Here is a 17,036-nt window from a genome sequence, read left to right as displayed (position 1 = left end):
GAGTCCGCCGTTCGCGAACCGAAAATTTTAGGTTCGCGACATCACTAATAGCAGGCGCGCTTTTATACCTTTGTTGATTAATTGTGTGCAATATGGGGCCATTAATCTCCTTTTGGAGGAGGTCTCAGACGAGAAGTCTTGAAATAGCAAGACTTTATTATTTCCAAATACAGGGGGATCATTTTTTTTTATATAATTTCAATAGTTCTATTTTGTCTTGAAATTTTAAGAACTTGACTATGCACATTCTATTTTTTATAGTTCCATCTGGACCTGATCTTTTAGGGCCTAGCCTATGTGCTCTCTCAATTATAAGCGGTAGCAAGTGGGTTGGCATCCCTAATGCTTGAGGTAGGATGTAAGAGGTAAACTTTATTAAATTGTTATATTCAGACAATTCATGAAGGCCCATTAATCTGATATTATTACGCCTGGAGCGATCTTCCAGATCCTCCAGGCGTAACTGCATATTCTTAATTTTAGACTCTTGTTTATCGATTCTAGTTTCCTGTACATTTATTTGGTCTTCTAAATCAGAAATTCTGCTTTCAGCCTCAAGCAGCCTAGTTGAGAATTGTCTGACTTCAGTAGACAATGTGGTTATTTCAGTTGAAATAGTACCCAATTCTTTTTTAATAGAATCAAATTGAGGAGAGAATAATTCTGTTAATTTAAGTATCAGGACTTGATGATCTATAGGGACCCCAGTAGAATCATTTAAACTATCTGAACTGTAATCAGTTGCTCTATTTTTCTTATCCTTAGCTTTCACTGGCATTTTGGGCGAATTAATTTTCACCTGAGTGAAGAATTTTTCCATTAACATCCAAGAGGAAAAAAAAAAAACGTGAATAAAATCCAACCTGTGAACAGGGCTAATAAGCGTGTAGAAGCTTTTACAGCTTCAGTGTTACTCAAAAAGCCGCAGCTTGTGCCCGTCTATAGTGAGGGTGATTTTTTTTTTTTTTTAAAGTAGTTATACAAAAAAGGTTTTTTAAACTAGTGAAAAAGGAGCCAGTGATATCTGGTAGCTGAGCCTGGCCAGTTAGTTAGTCTGTTACTGTGATATATCTTAATGTATTACCAAGATATTGACAACAATAAATTTTTCTCTGAGTAGAATGATCCGCATTCAGATAACCAACAGTAAGATCAAGGTCTAAAAATCAATACAGAGAGCTTATGCATATTATAACAACAAATGTACAAAAATAAGTAAAGGGCATGAAAAAAAAAAAAAGCACTTCAATTCTCAGGAGTAATACAGCCTCAAATATAAAGAATTCAAAACAATACTCTATCAAGAACTATGCTAATATAATTCGTTATCTGTCTAGCCTAGTTTATCATGATATAGCAGAGATTATGTGCAAAAATGACAATGCAAGATGCATCAGAAAAAAACCCAAAGAATTTTGACTTTTAAAGGATAACTTATCCAAAGAGAAAATTTTGTGATTTTATATTATGCAAAAAATAGATCTACTAATATTGCAAGGAATTAACCAGGTTTAAACAGTCTGGGAGAGATCCCACTATAGTCCAGATGCAGATAAATTTAGCAGGATGAATAGTCGATGCCTGTATTTGTCCCACTATAGCTTTATATGAGACCAAAAAAATCCAGGGGATGGCTTGCACAAAAAGATACTACAGTGGGGCAAAAAAGTATTTAGTCAGTCACCAATTGTGCAAGTTCTCCCACTTAAGAAGATGAGAGAGGCCTGTAATTTTCATCATAGGTATACCTCAACTATGAGAGACAAAATGTGGAAACAAATCCAGACAATCACATTGTCTGATTTGGAAAGAAGTTATTTGCAAATTATGGTGGAAAATAAGTATTTGGTCAATATCAAAATTTCATCTCAATACTTTGTTATATATCCTTTGTTGGCAATGACAGAGGTCAAACGTTTTCTGTAAGTCTTCACAAGGTTGTCACACACTGTTGCTGGTATGTTGGCCCATTCCTGCATGCAGATCTCCTCTAGAGCAGTGATGTTTTGTGGCTGTCGCTGGGCAGCACGGACTTTCAACTCCCTCCAAAGGTTTTCTATGGGGTTGAGATCTGGAGACTGGCTAGGCCACTCCAGGACCTGAAATGCTTCTTATGAAGCCACTCCTTCATTGCCCGGGCAGTGTGTTTGGGATCATTGTCATGCTGAAAGACCCAGCTACGCTTCATCTTCAATGCCCTTGCTGATGGAAGGAGGTTTGCACTCAAAATCTCACGATTCATGGCCCCATTCATTCTTTCATGTACACGGATCAGTCGTCCTGTTTCCTTTGCAGAGAAACAGCCCCAAAGCATGATGTTGCCACCCCCATGCTTCACAGTAGGTATGGTGTTCTTTGGTTGCAACTCAGCATTCTCTCTCCTCCAACCATGACGAGTTGTGTTTCTACCAAACAGTTCTACTTTGGTTTCATCTGACCATAGGACATTCTCCCAATCTGCTTCTGGATCATCCAAATGCTTTCTAGCATACATCAGATGGGCCCGGACATGTACTGGCTTAAGCAGGGGGACACGTGTGGCACTGCAGGATCTGAGTCCCTGGCAGCGTAGTGTGTTACTGATGGTAGCCTTTGTTATGTTGGTCCTAGCTCTCTGCAGGTCATTCACTAGGTCCCCCTGTGTGGTTCTGGGATGTTTGCTCACCGTTCTTGTGATCATTTTGACCCCACGGGGTGAAATCTTATGGAGCCCCAGATCGAGGGAGATTATCAGTGGTCTTGTATGTCTTCCATTTTCTAATTATTGCTCCCACAGTTGATTTCTTCACACCAAGCTGCTTGCCTATTGCAAATTCAGACTTCCCAGCCTGGTGCAGGTCTACAATTTTGTTTCTGGTGACCTTCAACAGCTCTTTGTTCTTCACCATAGTGGAGTTTGAAGTGTGACTGTTTGAGGTTGTGGACAGGTGTCTTTTATACTGATAACAAGTTCAAACAGGTGTCATTAATACAGGTAATGAGTGGAGGACAGAGGAGCCTCTTAAAGAAGAAGATACAGGTCTGTGAGAGTCAGAAATCTTGCTTGTTTGTAGGTGACCAAATACTTATTTTCCACCATAATATGCAAATAAATTCTTTCCAAATCAGACAATGCGATTGTCTGGATTTGTTTCCACATTTTGTCTCTCATAGTTGAGGTATACCTATGATGAAAATTACAGGCCTCTCTCATCTTCTTAAGTGGGAGAACTTGCACAATTGGTGGCTGACTAAATACGTTTTTGCCCCATTGTATATGAGGTAGTGTTTATAGTTAGCGTTCACAAGATATTCATATAAATGTTGACAATAAATCCACAATAAGGGCTGCAGGTATTATTGGTGATAGTGGTCTCATACCACCTAGTTGAGGAATACAGAATTTAACACTTTTAAACGGCTCTTCAGCCACACAATGTAGCACCACTATACCCTAGGAGGCATTATTACCCCACAACGGGTACTGTGAAACAGCCTGTATCGCTCAAGCAGCACAGTGTACCTCACCAAGATGCACCACGACCAGCTGCTGCACCGCTCCTGCTCTGTACCTCTCTGATACAACTCTCCACGATGGGAAGCACCGCAACAGCAGGAGGATCGATAGGTAAGGCCCTCTTCCTTACCTGGCGTTATACCAGGTATTATTTCCCATCCACAGGGTTTCATGCGGCTTTTGAGATGTAACTGCGCCGTAGACCTTCGGCTCTCTTAAATACAGCAGACTTCGGCAACGGGCAGGCAACTCACATAGATCAACGAGGGGGAACACTCTTTGCAAATTTGCGCTATCCCGGATACCGGGTGATATCCGACCAGTGCTGTAACTTGTAGCTTATGATTTACAGCTCCGTTAGGTTGCGGCTCTGGCGAATGAGCCTGTAGAATGGCCTCCTTGGACTTCCAACTGCACAGGCAGGGTAACTTGGCCCAGCTCCCTAGGGTGCAGCGACACCAACAGCGGGAGAGACGTCAAGGGGTTTAGAAAAAAAACAGGTTGCTGCTACTCCATAATCCACGCCATTCTCAGCGTGCTCTGGTTTCCACAGCTCCTCCCTTCCGGAAGTCCATCGTCGTCAGGATTGATAATAGCCCGAGGAAACAGCCCTATGTAGCCTGAGAAACGTGTTGCTTTTTATTACAGATTATTTTGATTTTATACATACATTTGCTGCACTTTGGATTTTGTTTTTATACTATCTGTGGATTGGAGTGTAACCTGTTTACCACCTGAGATCAGTCAGCTGGGCGGCTGAGAAGCTCCAGTCTGTTTGGATTGCACCTGGAGGTGCTTTGAATAATGTAAGTTTGACTTATTACATTGCACCTAATTGAGTCAAACTGTGCTGGTCTATGGTGGCTCTTTTCTTCACATAGGAACACATTGTTGGCCATTTTTGGATTCAGTCTCTGAAGCTGCTTGCCTGTATACAGTTAGCTGGATAACTTTGAAGTTCCAGTCTGCCTCATTTGCACATTTGGGTGCTATTTGTTTGTGAGTAGTCATTTGCTATACTTGCATTTTTGTTGTTTTGATAGTGCTAGGCCATTTGGCGCCTCTGTGTTTTCTTCTGTCAGGATGGGCAGACTTAGCAGCCTTTTTTATCACTATATGGTGACTTTGTAACTTTCCCAAGTATTGTTTTAAACAAGATTTATTTGGATTGTTTGCTAAAGGACAGGATCCATTTTGACATGAACTGAAAACGTAATGGTAACTACAAGTTTATATGCAAAACACTTATAATATCTTTTTTTTTTTTTAAAGAGACAGTCTACTCCAAAATTGTTATTGTTTAAAATATATATATATATATATATATATATATATATATATATACCTGTATATGCGTTTTACCTCTGTGATTACCTTGTTTTTAAGCCTCTGCAGACTGCCCCCTTATATCAGTTCTTTTGACAGACTTGCATTTTAGCCAATCAGTGCTCTCTCAAAAGTAACTCCATGATTGTGAACACAATGCTATCTATATGGCACACATGAATTAACGCCCTCTGTAAAAAACAATCAAATGCATTGAGATAAGAGACAGTCTTCAGAAGCTTAGAAATTAGCATATGAGCCTACCTAGGTTTAGCTTTAAACAAAGAATACCAACAGAACACAACTAATTTGAGGATAAAAGTAAATTGGAAAGTTGCTTAAAACAACATGACCTATCTGACTCATGAAAGTATAATTTTGACTAGACTGGCCGGCCCTTTAAACTGGAAATTGTGATTCCGCTGCCTTGCTACTTTGCATCTTCTTAAGAGACCCTTAAACAAGATCAATCATTTGTGAATTGTTTTTTTATAGGAGATGCACCTCCATGCACGCTAAATGCAAACTCATTCATTAGAGTGGCTTTCAAAGTACTCCTAGAATATGTGTAAGATTTTAATTATATCTGAATTAGAGCACAGGTGAAACAATCAGCTGATCAGTAAACATGGTTATTTTACCTGTTCTCATTTAAGGTAATCCTGAAAATCTGAGGAAAGGTTTGAAAACTAGATTAATCCCAACCTGATATATGCTTATAATATTATATTAGTTTCCCAATAAAGATGATATTTTAACAGATTATGTAATGGGTTAGGAAAGTGTGCTCTAAACCTCTTTAATTATTTTTTTTTTTATCAATGGAATTTATCAATTACATTTTTTTTTACTTAATTTGAGCCTCACTTAGCCTATCTTTTTAAAATAGTTGTCGGATTATATTCCGGCAATTTACATATATGGCTTTGTTAAATGTCCTAATCCATGATATCTCCTACATCAAATTAATTTGATATTTAAGAGCAACAAATAGTAAGATGTAATAAGCAACACATTTTACAAAAATTATGAAAAAGTGACACAATCACAAATTAGTGTTATCTATTTAAAGGGACACTAAAGTTAAAATGAAAGACTCATTAAATACTGTAGAATTGCATATTCAACAAATGAATAACAAAAAGACAATGCAATAACACAGTCTGAATTTCAAATGAGTTGTAAAACTTTTTTTCAATCTCAGTTACTGCCATTTTGACTGCCATGTGCATCATGTGACAGCCATCAGCCACAAAAAGCAAATACAAATACATTGTGAACTCTTGCACATGCTCAGTAGGAGACGGTACCTCAGATTGCATACAGAAAAAAGATTGTACATATTCTGATAATGGAAGCAGATTGGATTTTTTTTTAAATTGCATGGTCTGTCTGAATCATGAAACTTTAATTTTTACTTTAGTGTCCCTTTAAACTTTCATGATTCAAAAAGAGCATGCAGTTTAAAAAAAACACAAAAAAAAAAACACACACCTTTCCAAATCACTTCCATTATCAAATTGTGCACATTTTGTATGCACAGTTTCTAAGGCACCAACTATTGAGAATGTGCAGGAGTTTACACTGTATACAAATATGAGTCTGTGATTTGCTGATGGCTGTCACATAACAGATGCACGGAAATGAAAAGGAATTTGGAAATTTGTTGGAAAAAAAATCTACCACTTATTTGCTATTGAATTGTCTTTTCTTATGCATTAGTTTATTATGCAATTCTATCTATGTATTTAACGGTCCTTTGAACTTTAAACTACTGACTAAGGGGTGGATTCCAATCTTCTCACAATCAACTCCCTATAACTCAGTTTCGGTCATTAAGGGAAGATTGTTTTTCTAGTGATTACAATTCAAAATAGATTTGGTCACTAAAAGTCGACAGTTATGAACAAGTCATTGGGATCAAAAATGGGAATCCAAGAAACTTACATATACAATGTTCCTTTCACACCTCTTAAGATTACAGTACAGTTGTTTTAAATGAAACTCTTTGTACTGTGGTTAAGTAAAATCATCATTTACATGTGTGAGATTAATTTACTGAAATCCGAATCCATCCTGACCACTAATAAACAATATGAATGCTATTTGTTTATAGACATAATGGGTATAATGGGCATGTGTGCTCAATGATTATATATTCTTTTTTTATCCAATTATTGATTGAAAAAGCAACATTTTCTGGTTTGGCAAGATATACATCAGAAATAGAGAAGATTACGAGTTTCTATTAGAAGGAAGCGATCACAAATGATCTCATCTCCTAAAACAGGATTTTAACAGTTTTCAAACTGTAAACCATGAAACCACTCCATTACATGAATGTAGCTGGAAAACCATTCGGTTTTCAAATGGGATTGCACCTTCATGAAAGGGATATAAAAAGGAAATGCGCCTTCATGAAATGGCTTTAAAACGGAATCAAGCATTCATGACCATGATTTCAAATGGGATTGAACTCTAGTGAAATGGTTTTGACTTTACTGTCATAAAGCAGCAATTCAATTTTAAATCACTATCCTGAAGCTGCAGTCCAATTTGATAGTTCTGATAGTTCTGTCAGAAAGACGCCATCCTGTTTGAAAGCTCAGTCACCAAGGCACAATCCCATTTGAAACACAACCGCACTGAAACTGCCAATTATGACGAGGGTGAATTAGAAATAAACATATACAGAATGTGATTGCTACATGCAATTTCTGATTTCCATTTTCTTTCTTACTTTTCCTTTACTTTTTTATCACATCTTAAATATATATATATATATATATATTTATATATATTTCCTGTACAAATGACAGCACTCTCAGGTCTTTTTTCAAAATGAGATCAACAAAATTCTCTTTTTTAATGGAACGTTTTCGAGGAGCTTGTCCCCATCATCAGCATAACATTCAAGTGTGACAAAACATATATTTATACAAACAAACCAATTAATCAAATCATAATAACCTGTGTCTCCCTTGGTGTCCCAGAAAACCGCCAACCACTCGTGTTTGGAACGCACTATGCGTTCCAGTGCTTTGTAACCGGAAGTACCTCATGTCATGTGACTTCCGGTTTCGTATATTCACAATATACCTTATCCGTGCAGCATTTACATATTTCAAACTTATACTCTTGAGTATTTTTGCTTACTATATGCCTATTATACTCATATAGACATTACATTGCCTTATTTTACTTGTGATCTTGTGATACACTGACTTGTCACTTCTGCAGCGTAGTCTAATCACTCTCACACTAGTGTGCTGATTTGTGCAAACTTTATATTTTTGCATTCCACTTTCTCTGTGTAGTCTATATACTGTGTCCATGTATTGTGTGGGTATTAACTTTTATGTGTTTATTTGCAATAGCTTGTGTTGATTGTGCCTTTTATGTTTATCTCGGTTACCATGGTTACCCAGTAGTATTCGCTATGCATTCTCTATGTGTCTTGCAATCTTTATATAGCCATATTCCCTTAATTCCTTTATTGCACTTAGACTTAGAGGTCTATTGGTTGCCCCACTACAATCTAATATGCATGTGTATTTACTCTTCCCCTAGGTGAACGTATTGCGTTACTCAGCCCCTCTTTTCTTAGACCCTTGTGTCTTAGAAGGTGTCTGCTTAGAGGCTAGTGATCTAATTGTGCCTATAGGCACCTTACATCTTTTACACATACATTTCTGACATATAGTTTCTTTAATTTCTGTTCTGTTATCATATTATTTTGTACATTTAGGTGTAGCATGTCCTCTTATTTAATGCTTTTATTATTTTTTCTCTATGTTGTTGTTTGTTATTTATTTTTCTAAGATTGTCTCTTTGTATACAGGATTTTCAAGTGTCCCCACTGTGGTACATCTGTCTCCTAGACTTCTATGTCTTGGATCTGTGTGCATAGCCATTCCACTTCCAATTAGCAGTCTATTTCTGTCCTGCTGTGTCTTTAGATGTTGTTCATCCTTTCCATGCTTATCTTTTGTTGTAATAGGCTACTGTGTATCAAGGTTATGGGAGTTGCTGTTTTACTGGTAACCTGCCACTACTGTGTCTTACTCCAGGAGTAGTGGGAGGCACTGTCATGTCTCCCCCTGCTCTGATCTAAGGTATATGACTAGGGCACTACCCCCCTTGGGGTCTGTGTCTCAGTCCTACCTTGATCCGGTGCACAGTATCTGGCCATCGTACCTTTGTATGTGTCTCCTACCTACACCAGTGCCTTAAAATCTGGTGCTGAGTTGAGCCCCCTGGGTATATTGTGCCCAGTCTATACATCCATTCTGCTTCTCGTCTGAGAAGGGCTTTATTACGATCGCCTCCTCTGTCAAGCTGGGGGATGTGGTCAATTAAGATGTATCTGATGCTGGAGACTTGATGTTGTTTTTGAGTGCAATGTCTGGCTACAGGTTGGTCTGAATTGCCTGTGTCTAGTGCCACCCTTATCGCCCGCCTGTGGTTAGCCATTCTTTCACGTAATGTCCCACTGGTCTTACCAATATAGAATTTGGCACATGGGCAGTAGAGTAGGTAGATTACATGTGTTGTATTGCACGACAGAGAGTGTTTGATGTGATACACCTTGTTAGTATGCGGATGGTGGAAGGTCTTAGTGGCTATTAGGCCATTGCACGTTTTGCAGCCCAGGCACTTGTATGAACCTTTGATGTTAACCTTATCTTTCTTTAGATAGCATTTTTTGGGGTCTGTTTTGACCAGCAGGTCCCTTAGATTTGTACCCCGCCTGTATGCAATCATCGGTGTGAGATTATGTGCAAATCTTAGTTTTGGGTCCGATTGTATCACGGGCCAATGTTTCCTTAGGATCTTGCCAGCATCACTGGTATTTGGTGAAAATGTAGTTGCCATTATGAGCCTGTTAGTTGTATCTTTGTTTTTTTCTTTGTTCATAAGAGTTGTCTGTGTATATGGTAGTAGTTCTTGTACAATTGTATCTACCATATTCTTTTTATATCCTCGCTGTATAAATTTGTCCCTCATAAACTGAAGTTGGGAGACCCCTGTAGCTTTGTCTGTGTTGTTACGTATTACTCGCATCAGTTGTGATTTTATGATTCCTTTGAGTAACGCTGGTGGGTGACAACTAGTGGCACATAATAAGGAGTTCCTATCGGTGGGCTTATAGTACAGTGTAGTGCCTAATGTACCATTTTGTATGTATACATTAAGGTCCAGGAAATGTACTTCTGTTGCACTGTGTGTTATTTTGAATCTCACCGGTGTGTTTGTGTTGTTAATGTATTGGAACCATTCTAATAGTGTGTCTTGTCCTCCCCTCCAGATTAAAAAGACATCATCTATATACCTTACATAGAAAATTATAGATGTTATGTCTTTGTTCCACAGATATGTCTTTTCAAACTCAGACATGTATATGTTGGCATACGATGGGGCCATATTTGACCCCATCGCCGTGCCGGATGTCTGCAAGTAGTATTGAGTTTCAAATCGAAAGTATTTGTGTGTGAGACAAAATTGCATAAGAGGACATCCTGCAACAGTTAAGTGATGCCGAAACATATACCACACTAACAAGAGACCCCACGGGCAAATTCAAGCAGGAACTTGACCAAGTCTTAACACTTGGAATCCAGCAGGGATATCTCAATGAAAATTTATATGAATTCTGTACTACTAAATACCCAAAAGTGCCAATTCTATACACCACGCCCAAAATCCATAAAACTATGGATAGACCACCAGGACGACCGATTGTGTCGGCGGTACAATCCATGACACAACCGGTAGCACAGTTACTCGATATATTACTGCAACCCACAGTAAAGAAAACAATATCCTACATTGCTGATACAAATGACCTCATACGTAAACTGGGGGATGTTGCTGTGGAGACTGGGGACATCCTGGTAACCCTGGATGTCAACAGTCTCTACACCATCATCCCTCATGACAAAGGGCTCACAGCAGTCAGGAACCATCTCATTGAAGATAGAGAATATGAGGGACCCCCAATTGAGTACTTCATGACACTTATGCAATTTTGTCTCACACACAACTACTTTCGATTTGAAACTCAATACTACTTGCAGACATCCGGCACGGCGATGGGGTCAAATATGGCCCCATCGTATGCCAACATATACATGTCTGAGTTTGAAAAGACATATCTGTGGAACAAAGACATAACATCTATAATTTTCTATGTAAGGTATATAGATGATGTCTTTTTAATCTGGAGGGGAGGACAAGACACACTATTAGAATGGTTCCAATACATTAACAACACAAACACACCGGTGAGATTCAAAATAACACACAGTGCAACAGAAGTACATTTCCTGGACCTTAATGTATACATACAAAATGGTACATTAGGCACTACACTGTACTATAAGCCCACCGATAGGAACTCCTTATTATGTGCCACTAGTTGTCACCCACCAGCGTTACTCAAAGGAATCATAAAATCACAACTGATGCGAGTAATACGTAACAACACAGACAAAGCTACAGGGGTCTCCCAACTTCAGTTTATGAGGGACAAATTTATACAGCGAGGATATAAAAAGAATATGGTAGATACAATTGTACAAGAACTACTACCATATACACAGACAACTCTTATGAACAAAGAAAAAAACAAAGATACAACTAACAGGCTCATAATGGCAACTACATTTTCACCAAATACCAGTGATGCTGGCAAGATCCTAAGGAAACATTGGCCCGTGATACAATCGGACCCAAAACTAAGATTTGCACATAATCTCACACCGATGATTGCATACAGGCGGGGTACAAATCTAAGGGACCTGCTAGTCAAAACAGACCCCAAAAAATGCTATCTAAAGAAAGATAAGGTTAACATTAAAGGTTCATACAAGTGCCTGGGCTGCACAACGTGCAATGGCCTAATAGCCACTAAGACCTTCCACCATCCGCATACTAACAAGGTGTATCACATCAAACACTCTCTGTCGTGCAATACAACACATGTAATCTACCTACTCTACTGCCCATGTGCCAAATTCTATATTGGTAAGACCAGTGGGACATTACGTGAAAGAATGGCTAACCACAGGCGGGCGATAAGGGTGGCACTAGACACAGGCAATTCAGACCAACCTGTAGCCAGACATTGCACTCAAAAACAACATCAAGTCTCCAGCATCAGATACATCTTAATTGACCACATCCCCCAGCTTGACAGAGGAGGCGATCGTAATAAAGCCCTTCTCAGACGAGAAGCAGAATGGATGTATAGACTGGGCACAATATACCCAGGGGGGCTCAACTTAGCACCAGATTTTAAGGCACTGGTGTAGGTAGGAGACACATACAAAGGTACGATGGCCAGATACTGTGCACCGGATCAAGGTAGGACTGAGACACAGACCCCAAGGGGGGTAGTGCCCTAGTCATATACCTTAGATCAGAGCAGGGGGAGACATGACAGTGCCTCCCACTACTCCTGGAGTAAGACACAGTAGTGGCAGGTTACCAGTAAAACAACAACTCCCATAACCTTGATACACAGTAGCCTATTACAACAAAAGATAAGCATGGAAAGGATGAACAACATCTAAAGACACAGCAGGACGGAAATAGACTGCTAATTGGAAGTGGAATGGCTATGCACACAGATCCAAGACATAGAAGTCTAGGAGACAGATGTACCACAGTGGGGACACTTGAAAATCCTGTATACAAAGAGACAATCTTAGAAAAATAAATAACAAACAACAACATAGAGAAAAAATAATAAAAGCATTAAATAAGAGGACATGCTACATCTAAATGTACAAAATAATATGATAACAGAACAGAAATTAAAGAAACTATATGTCAGAAATGTATGTGTAAAAGATGTAAGGTGCCTATAGGCACAATTAGATCACTAGCCTCTAAGCAGACACCTTCTAAGACACAAGGGTCTAAGAAAAGAGGGGCTGAGTAACGCAATACGTTCACCTAGGGGAAGAGTAAATACACATGCATATTAGATTGTAGTGGGGCAACCAATAGACCTCTAAGTCTAAGTGCAATAAAGGAATTAAGGGAATATGGCTATATAAAGATTGCAAGACACATAGAGAATGCATAGCCAATACTACTGGGTAACCATGGTAACTGAGATAAACATAAAAGGCACAATCAACACAAGCTATTGCAAATAAACACATAAAAGTTAATACCCACACAATACATGGACACAGTATATAGACTACACAGAGAAAGTGGAATGCAAAAATATAAAGTTTGCACAAATCAGCACACTAGTGTGAGAGTGATTAGACTACGCTGCAGAAGTGACAAGTCAGTGTATCACAAGATCACAAGTAAAATAAGGCAATGTAATGTCTATATGAGTATAATAGGCATATAGTAAGCAAAAATACTCAAGAGTATAAGTTTGAAATATGTAAATGCTGCACGGATAAGGTATATTGTGAATATACGAAACCGGAAGTCACATGACATGAGGTACTTCCGGTTACAAAGCACTGGAACGCATAGTGCGTTCCAAACACGAGTGGTTGGCGGTTTTCTGGGACACCAAGGGAGACACAGGTTATTATGATTTGATTAATTGGTTTGTTTGTATAAATATATGTTTTGTCACACTTGAATGTTATGCTGATGATGGGGACAAGCTCCTCGAAAACGTTCCATTAAAAAAGAGAATTTTGTTGATCTCATTTTGAAAAAAGACCTGAGAGTGCTGTCATTTGTACAGGAAATATTTAAGGCATCATAGCACCCAGGCAGACGACCTCTGGAGGGTATAACCTGTGTGGTATGGACGGTATTATATTTATATATATATATATATATATATATATATATATATATATATATATATATATATATATATATAAATGTACATATGCAGATGTAAATTTGTGTTCTGCACACTGCAGATGGACTATACAATAGCAACAGATAGAGCTTTAATGAATTTAGATCATATATGTAAATACACATCTAAAATGTCATCTGTATCCATAACAAATTGAATTGCACATGTGCAACTTAATTGAATTATTCCAACTTTTCTTGCAATACTTGTAAAGATGTTAAAAAGGTAATTTGGGGGCTTTATCAAGTGCCTTTAGGTGTTGAATTTGATGTGTTAAGAAAATTGATTGCAATCACCAAGAATGTTTCAGCTCTATGTTAAAAAATATGCTTTGCATCAACAAACTGAAAACACATTCTCGGCTTTGATAAAAAGCCAAAAAACACGCAACTGTGATTGCATCAAAACAAATTGCATCAATAAATTGAACCAGTGTTCAGACTTTCATATCCATACCCCCCAACTGTCCCGATTTTTGTGGGACAGTCCAGATTTTAGGGGTCTGTCCCGCATTGCCCCATGCATTAAATAAATAAATTCTATTGGGCCCATACTCAGAAGCAGCTGGCTTTTCCCTCCTATGGTTAGATACCTGTTAAAATTCCCTGTGGAAAAGGAATGGTGTGTGGGTTAAGCAGTAGTAATAAAAGGCTGTATACCCTCTGACTTCAGGTAATGGTGACCTCTAACCTACCTCTGGTAGCAATGATGACTAACCCCTGGTGATAATACTAGCGTGCCTTTAGTTTTATACGATGAGCAGTGCTAACACCAGGGTAATGATAAGTGGCAGCCTCAGACTGACAGCTAATGTGCTTGCCAACTCAGGACCCCATACAATGAATTACAGATACCCATAAATTATGTAGTGTGTGTCTATCTGTATCTATAAGTATGTGTGTGTATCTGCATGTATAAGTGTAAGCTATGTAATGTGTGTGTGTATCTGTATGTATAAGTGTGTGTATATCTGCATGTATAAGTGTATGATATGTAGTGTCTGTGTGTGTCTGCATGTATAAATGTAAGCTATGTAGTGTGTGTGTATCTGTATGTATAAGTATGTATCTGCATGTATAAGTGTATGCTATGTAGTGTGTGTGTATCTGCATGTATAAGTGTATACTATGTAGTGTATGTGTATCTGCATGTATAACTGTATACTATGTAGTGTATGTATGTAGTGTATGTATGTGTATCTGCATGTATAAGTGTATGCTATGTAGTGTGTGTGTGTATCTGCATGTATAAGTGTATACTATGTAGTGTCTGTGTATCTGCATGTATAAGTGTATACTATGTAGTGTGTGTGTGTATCTGCATGTATAAGTGTATGCTAGGTAGTGTGTGTATGTGTATCTGCATGTATAAGTGTATGCTATGTAGTGTGTATGTGGATCTGCACATATAGTGTATACTATGTAGTGTCTGTGTATCTGCATGTATAAGTGTATGATGTGTAGTGTGTGTGTATGTGTATTTGCATGTATAAGTATATGCTATGTAGTGTGTGTGTGTATCTGTATGTGTAAGTGTATGCTATGTAGTGTGTGTGTGTGTGTCAGGGTGCCAGGAATCAGACTGAGACGAGAAGTGCAAAAATAATCACACCTTTATTAATAGCAAAAAATAATAAAAAGTCCACAATTGAATGGCTTATCCCTGTTATTGTAGTCACTAAATTTCTTTACTAGATATTTAAAGGAAAAACTATAGAGGTGAGATTTATAGGGGTGATATATAATTTACAAATAGTCTGTATTTTAACTAATTGAGAGCCTAAAGGGCCAGAAATCTGTCACATTATAAACCATAGCACCTGTAAGAATACTGATACAATAGTTACTCAAAAAATTAAGATCTTGCTGCAGAGGCTGTAATATCTCTTAAAGAACAGTTCTATATTAAGCATACAAAGTTGAAATTTAGTATTCCAAAATCGTATAAGCAATTAGAAAAGGCTTTTACATGAGATCTCTGCCTCTTTCTTTGGAGCTAGTGAACTGGCTGTGTTAATTAATAGCTCATGGTTTAATGAGAATCTTTCTTTTCTTTAGCACAGTAGTCTCTATTTACATTCCCTGCCAATTCTGGTCCAAACTCACATAAGAACATATTAATCACCCCTTTTCTTTTTTTATCCCCACACTCACTCCCAGCACTTTTTTTTTTCACTCTCAGCACCTCTTTTTTTTTCACTCTCAGCACCTCCTTTTTTTTTTTTTTTTCTTCTCTCTCATACGCACACACATTGATTGAACCCTTTTGCTTTTCTCTCTCCTTTTGAGTATATGGACAAATATATCACTTCCCCCACTTGCACTCCCAAGACTAATCCAGGTATGGCAGCAAAATCAAAGGAGCGCAGAACAAAAAACCCCATAGAGACCCCTGTAGCACCACACGACTCTATTGCTCAATCACAGAGCATAAGCTCCATAGAATCTCAAAACACACAATCTTTAGTCTCTAGTATCCTAGAGGCCATATCACCTAAATTTGATTCCCTAAAAAATGAAATAAAGCAGGACATCGCATCACTAGCAATAGAAGTGAAACAGTTCGCTGGTAGACTACAAGAAATAGAACAGAGAATTTCTGATCTTGAGGATAAGACCCCAAAAATTGAGGGAAACCAAAAGTTAATAAATAAACTCCAAGCTAAAACAGATGATCTTGAGAATAGGGCAAGGAGGAATAATTTAAGAATTATAGGATACCCAGAATCTGTACAGCAAGAAGATCTAATGAAATTCATGACACTCACACTCCCTCAATTGCTGAACATTCCTCCACCACCTACGCCTTTTCTGATAGAGAGAGTTCACAGATTGGGGAGATCTCCAAATGTCTCTAAACCAAGACCAATTATCGCAAAATTTTTAAATTATCAGGATAAATTGCTGTTTATGCAATATTACAGAAAAAAAGCAGCTCTTGGTCTATGAGGGCTCAAAGATATTGTTATTTCAAGATTTCTCTATGGAGATATCTTCTAAGAGAAAGGAGCTCTCCCCAGTCTGTGGAAAAATGCTAAAGGTCGGCTGGCAAGCCACAGTTATCTATCCTGCTAGGCTCAAGGTAACTGTAGAAGGTCAAACTTTTTTTTTTTCAAACAGTAGCCGAGGCAGAGAAAAAAATAGCAGAGCATGGGTTTTAACCATCGCTTAGATACATTTTTTCTATGTTTCTTTTTCTCCCATACCATCAATAAATTCTTGCATATCTATACCATGATATTAATAATAGATAAACTTTTTGTAATTCCAGAGCTGAGGGAGACCTTTATTTCTTTCCTTTTTTCTCCTTATTTATTTTTTATTTATTTATTTATTTATTTATTTATTTATTTTTTTTTTTTTTTGT

This window comes from Bombina bombina, chromosome 3, assembly GCF_027579735.1.
Source record: "Bombina bombina isolate aBomBom1 chromosome 3, aBomBom1.pri, whole genome shotgun sequence".
In the NCBI taxonomy this organism is placed as follows: Eukaryota; Metazoa; Chordata; class Amphibia; order Anura; family Bombinatoridae; genus Bombina; species Bombina bombina.
Note: the sequence above shows the minus strand (reverse complement) of the source record.